Here is a 7,415-nt window from a genome sequence, read left to right on the forward strand (position 1 = left end):
CACAATAGAGGCATTTTGTATTATTTGTCTTTTGTTTCTTGTTAGGCCTAACCTTGCTGATGCCTGTAATTTCTGATTTTATAAAATTTCCTTCGGTAAACAAAGACCATTTTTTTGGAGGTGCCGAAACTGCTGTTGATTGTTTTTCGTACGAGCAGCAGCAGCTGATAGAACAGCTGCTGCTCGTATGCTGTATCTGTTAGGATTTGTGTTTTCCCTGTTCTTCTGCTATTTTCGAATTTTTTTCTTGGTTCCAACATGTGTAATTGGCATTATTTCTATTGGAGAGACTTCAGTAAAAACTGAGTGAGTAGGACTACTTGTAGTCGTGTAATAAATGCACCCAGATTAGGCATAACTCTGCCATCATGATTTTGGTTTCTCAAAATGAGCAACCTGGTGTGTTCTGCTGCTGAATGGGCCTGTTTGTTGTCTCTGCAGCAATAAAGTCTGCCTCCGAAAATACTTCTGGATTTATTTGCCATAGTCGTTGGTAATCAGGGGCAAAATGCGGGTACCCTATCTTGCCCCCGCCATCTTGCTCCAACTTGCTCTTTTCATACTGACTGCAAACACAGGTCAATTTTATTTCAAAACTAAACAGTTACAGTCTGAAAGGTTAATTCGAATGCCATAACATCTTCGTATAAAAGGAAATGTAAACGTTCACAATGACACGTACTTTGTAGAAACTTTGTAGCAGGCGTAAAATTAGATAAAGTATTGCTAAAACGAGGAAAACTGTTTTACTTCAAAACAAAGAGAGCGATTTGAACGTTCTCTCGTCCCATGATCTCATTTGAGGTTGACATTTAGTTCCCCAAATAACAGTTAGATGATCGCACGTTAGCCACGAATAAACACACGTCCCCGTCTTACTTTATGGCCCCTTCTTGCACCACATTCCTCTACTATTTCTAATATTACATTTTCTTCTACTCGCGTAACCTGCTATCAAAATTGCTGATCTTTCATGTGCATTTTATAAAAAAAACTTAATTTATAAACTTTATTACAAAAGAAGTTTCAGTTTACTTGAAAATTTATTCTATTTTTTCCAAAATCAGTCGAAATATTCATTTAAACAACGGTAAAGTGTCAAAAGAAACTGCACGAGAAACCGGGTTTGATTTTTCATCCATATGAACTAAATTATACTTTTGATCGAAGGTTATTATTTATTACGCAATTAAGATAACTTCATACAGATTTCTGTTAAAAAGTATATTTTAATAGCATGTATTTAGACATTTTTAAAAATTTTCCTTCTATTAATAAACGGAAAATTTCTTAAATTAGAAAAATAAGTTGATTTTTTTTTCGAATATTCTATTGAATAAATCTAAAATCGGTACAAAATATTTTAAAATTTAATTTCAAGAAACACACAATTGCAAATTAACGTATTTTGTTGTATTTAAATAAAAGTTTTCTTGAATAATCATCAAGCACATACCTGTGGTCAATTATATCTTCATTTAAATATAATTAAAATGAAGGTATTTTTTTCTATATTGATGTATTATTAAATTGCCCAAGTGTTTAATATAAATCCAATATTACAGTTTCTCCATCTTTTATTTAAAAGTTTGTAGATTGATAAAAAGTTGACAATTTTTCTGAAATTGTCAGTAACTCCTTATGGGAATTAATTCTTAGAAAACCACCAATGTGCATGTGTTAGAATAATAATCAATTAGAAGAATACAAAGTGAAACCAAGATTTACCACTATGATTTTTATGCCTCTGAACCTGACATTAAATCGTGTATGGTGCGAAACTGATTTATTTCAAGCAACAAGCATTATATATAGTAATTGGAAAGACAAGCATGTTTCAGTTTTGCAGTTTGAAAGACACGTAACTTAGTTTTTACAATAGTCTTTACAAATACTGTATATAATTTTTATAAAATACATACTTCTATGAGTATTGGCTGCTACTTTGTGAGAGTGGCGCGTTTACGACAAAGCTATATGGATTTCAACTCATTTCCACTAGTGACAAGAAACTTGATTTTGATAATAAATGGCTGCATAACCTTTCTTACATCGTTTACCTTGAATTCTTTTTCTATAAAATAAAATTTGCTTGTATCTATCCCTATATTTCCTGTATCTATTCCTATATTCCTGTCTGTGTATCCACTTTTATCCACGCATTTGCCTATGATCATATTGAATTGTATTACGTCTGTTAGCAAATGGTAAGAAGACAGCTAATGTGATTACATATACACCGCAGTCGACTCCATTTCATTGTTGTTGTACTCTCGGAAAGCTCAAAGATATTTCATATTGATATAATGATTTAATCTTAGAATATTCTGTATTGTGTAGGTATTCTCTCATAATTCATAGAGTCGTATATACGAGAGCGTTTACTGTCGTAAAAAAAATAAATTCAATGATCATTACTATGCAAAATTTGTATATAGTTCATATCACGTATTAGAAAAAAATTAACTTTAGAATTTTTGAAAAATGTGGTAATAACATCGAATAGTAAGTAGAAGAATGTAATCCAAACAAGTCATGTGCGAATCCGTTAGTTTTTTGTTACTTATAATAGCTGTTTTATACGCAACGATTCTAATTTCCCATGTTCACAGTTAACATACATTTTTTGGTGTGCTTGCTTAATGGCTTGCCTCTACCGAGCGTTCGATATAGCAAAGGATAATTAAGTAATTATATATGTTTTTATCTTATTTATAAAACGTCTGTCTATATACAGTATCTAATGCAGTAATGATGAACGAACTTTTATTAAATAGACCAAAATACATAGATCGGAAATTCTATGGACGAACGAATACGTGATTGTTTGCAAAATAAACATAGAATTTTTTACTAAAGAATTTAATGTTAAAGAATAATGGAGGCATTTTGAGTTTGCCAGAATACTTACTTAAAATTGTATGATTGGCAGGCCTACATGACGTGTCATGGATGAAACACTGAATCTGATTGGCTGTGTGTGACATTATTCTACGGTTATTTCTTTACACGCATAAAATAGCCTCTAAAATATATCATCGATACATATTTCACGAGTGATTCGTACAAAAACGATTTGAAAGCGTGAACTGTGTACTTCCTTGAAATATCTATGTTCGAATCTCTTATTTATTTTTAAAAATTATTGTAAATTATAAATATATGAAAATTTGAAAACGATAAAACATGTGTACACAATACAAAACCGCCTAAATTTCAAACGTTTCTTTACAAGAAAAATGATTATAAAACCTGATGATATTAAAATATAACAAGTTTATTTCGTCAATGGAAAAAAAAAACATAGTAGTACAATGGCTGCAGTGTTGTTTTTATATAAAGAACACTGTAGCCATTTTAGTCTCTAGATACAACTTGTTTTTTATTATTTGATTTAAAATTGAAATAACTTGAATAAAAATTTATAAGATGAATTTGAAACATTTGTCCCATTGTTTCAATATTATCGATTCATCTGCCTCCGCATCACAACGCGACCACGGCATCCTAAAATAACGATTCCTCACATTAATCTGGTGGATTTTTTGAAATGTGTAGTCACAAAAACATTCTACTTACGTAAACAAATAACCTTTGTGTTTTTATATCCATCTCTTTATCGCCAATAAAATGGAGCAAATGTCTTGCTCTACTTAATATGTAGAGAAAAAAACTCTGGATGAAATTAAATTTCAGTTTATAAGGATCGCGATAAGCAAATCCAATTTTCACAACGTCGTGTAAATGCAATGCTTCTTTGGTAATTTTCATTAAAGTGCATTGTGTAAATAATAAAGATATTCCGCATCCTGTAAAGAAAAAATTCTTTTAGTTAATTATTACATTAATTATAAAAACGTAATTACCCTACCTCCAAGTTCCTGTGTAATTCGCGAAAAAGTGGAGCATTTTCGTCCAACCAATCTATTGAATCTCGCATTTGATTGTTAATGCAACATACGAATCTAAAGTAATCTTCTCGGGCTCTTACGGGTCTCTGACAAATTTTTAAAATAGATATTATCTTCATAACATAAATAAATTATACAAATTATTATTAGATGGCATCTGGCTAAAGATATAGCCGTTGCGGCTGAATAACAATAGTTGTAATGCGCGAAATCATGGAACTAGAATGTTACTAACAAACTTAATTAAAATTCCAATTAAAAAACACGTAAAGAACGTTTTACATAAATAAAAACGTTAAATTTGATTGTCTTCAGGATTGCCTTCAACATTCTTACTAGATGCCATCTTACATTTCCACGCAAGCAAATTATATTTAAATTACTTGTAAATGAGATAAAAAGCTTAACACCGAATATTTGATCACCGGAACTGGACGCAACGACGATGTTTTATCTTTCGTGTACCAACTCGCATCGTGCCTACCAAACCTTGTAGGCCGGAAACCGCAATTGTACATACGTTCCAGGTAACAGAATTTACAAGTGATCGCAGAGAAATAAACATTTCTACAATTTCCTGAGCCGAATTTGCATTTATAAGTTTTCCTCTGAATTACGCATCTCAGAAAGAACCTCAAACATCTTTTACATCCAAAATTCCCGTAATAGGATGTCCAGTAATGAGAACCACATACTACGCAACGAGGATTAAAAGACCAACCTAAAATTAACAGAAAAAAAATAAGAAATAAATTTCATGGCCAATCATAAAATTTTAATTACTTTATATTTAGAAAATCATTTAAATAATTTCAAGAGTTTAAATATGTTAATTATAATATAAAACTATTGCAATAATTTAAGTTCGAGCAAAATACATTTTAATTTGAAAAACCCTCACTTCTTGCCATGCGAAATTTTTCAATTTGTACTTTAGTAGACATAATGAATGTAAAAATAGCTTTAAAAATTTAAAAACTGCTTTAAAGTGTGTGATTTATCACTAGAACTACTAAAATATTTGCATATGTCTGCGATAATCTTAGCACTTTGCATTGTATTATATTTTATAAATAATACTTGATTTACTTTTACAGAACATATATGAAGTTTAATTAATGAGGATTGTATTTTAATCAGCAAATATTCGAGAATATTTCATTTTGCAAATTTAAAACAATTACTGCGAATTAATGTAAATCGAGGTGTATAGCTGTAGCGAAAGTTAAAATTAGAATTATGATGGAATGAAATATTACTTTTCATGATAATAATAATAATAATTAAAAAATTATTATAAAAAACTAGTTTATATTAGCATTGTTTAATGGTTTTCCATTAAGCAAAGTATGACGCAAACACCAAAGTTGAATTGCATTCAATGAAAACTTTGTATGGAAAGTAGATATTATTTAGGTAATTTATTTTATTCGTGCATGTTTTTCATACTTTCATGCAAATTTCAAACATTATTGTGCATGCATCCTTTCATATTACGTAGTTTATTCATGCATATAAATGCAATATTTAATATTCGAAATGCCAATAATGAAGAATAGTCTTATAGTAATTTGTAATATGTTCGTCTAACTAATAAAAAATTGATAAAAGTCAATTACCTAAGAACGCTATAATTAAAGTTACAACGTCATTTTACTTTAATTAATGCATTTTTAGACTATTGATTCTATTTGACTCATATTATAATGTTTATTAACAATCAGTTAGTGAATTCTAATTAAATGGCTCAGAAAATATAGATTTTTTTCTTATAATAGTAAATGTAACACCAACTGCGATGGACGTTATTTCCGTACGATACTTAGGTGCAATAATTAGATATTAAAATATATGAATCGAAAATCGAAAAAAATAATTTTTAGTAATTCCGAATTTGGTTAACAGTTGTTTTTCTGTCCGTTTCAGTTATTTTTTCAACTGTTTGAGGTTTTGAATTTTACTCATATCTGAATCTCATAGGCACAAAATATGTCTGAGTTCTCTGCTGCAGCCTCACGTGTCCACTGCAGTAGTCTACGGGTCGAATTGATCACCAGTTGATAAAAACCTGGGTTGATGGAGTTCAAATGGAGGTCTGATGCTCGTTGAGTAGCAAGAAATTATCTTATTTAGGATTGTTCAAGAGAGTTCTGAATCACAGATAGTTCGTCTTCGAAATGCATAACTGTAAGTGATGAAATAACTGACGGTTTGTGTTCGATCAATTACTGACACGATTAAGCAATTGGAGAAATGGATGGCAAGTGCCAGAATTGGCCGTTTCATGGTATATTAAAGCATCATAATAACTAGATGTCAAAATGTGCCGGAAATGGTGTCACTTTTGACGCTGAGAAAGTGTATGTTAAAACATTCTCGTGTTAGGATATTGATATTTACTAGCTGCAGATGAAGTCATCTTGGAGTTGTTTTTCTCTTTGTTTGGGGTCTTTCCCTTAATTTGTATTCTTATTCTTTTAAAACATTTATGTTTTTTGGATAAACATTTTTTACTTAGTCCAGGTTCTCGCAATATTATAATGTTTATTAACAATCAATTTTCACTGAGGTCTAAAAATAGATTTTAGACATTAGTAATTTAAAGATGAATTGTGCATGTAAATGAAAGTAAATACAGAATGAATGTTTCAGAAAACTTTAACTTCTGACTTTTTTAGTTATTTGATTTGGAAACATTTTGCATCTCTTCTTATTTCTAAATATTGTATAGAAAACCTTTTTTCAATAGACTGAAGCGGTTTAATTTTCGGTTTGAAATACGTTAATCATTTAAACGTATTTGAAACCGTTAAATATACTTGTCTTCATTTTTTCAGATAACCAATCTAATTACTATTTAAAACCAGATTGAAACTGAATAATGAAATTTGACTGCCCAAGAAAAATTCTCTGCAGTCTTTTCAAGAAATTAGCAAGAGCAGTTGGACAGCATCCATATTACTTTATTCTTCTATTTTTAATTCTGTCTATTAGTCTGCATACAGTCAAACCTGTTTTTGTGCCGTCTTTTTCTGTGCGATTTTTATTTGTGCGATTTGTTTTGTGCGATTTTTTTGTGCGGTATATGAAAATTTCAATCAAATTGGAACATAATTGACTCCTGTAAAATTTTTAAAAACTCTATTGGTTGTTTTCTATTACATCAGCAGGTTTTTTCATTTTTTATTCAGTAAAATTTTTTTCTCATACGTTTATTTCGGTCCCCTCTTATTTTAATAGCATAAAAACCATAAACATTATGTTATATTTGAACAGATGCGGTAAGTTAGCTCCCTTCCAGCTTTAGACTGCAGGTGTGAAATTTCAGGCCTTGTTAAATGAAATAACACTTCCTGCAGCTATATTTATCAAATAAAATCATTATTTAACGATTATTTTTAACTTTTTAATGTTAGATTCGTATTTAAGTGGAAATAATTAATTAATATAAAAATTAAAATTCTTAGAGGATTTTTTCCCCATTAGGTGTTGCAGAAAAAGGTC

The sequence above is a fragment of the Centruroides vittatus genome, unplaced genomic scaffold (genome assembly GCF_030686945.1).
Source record: "Centruroides vittatus isolate TY-2023 unplaced genomic scaffold, ASM3068694v2 contig_223, whole genome shotgun sequence".
NCBI classification, from domain to species: Eukaryota; Metazoa; Arthropoda; class Arachnida; order Scorpiones; family Buthidae; genus Centruroides; species Centruroides vittatus.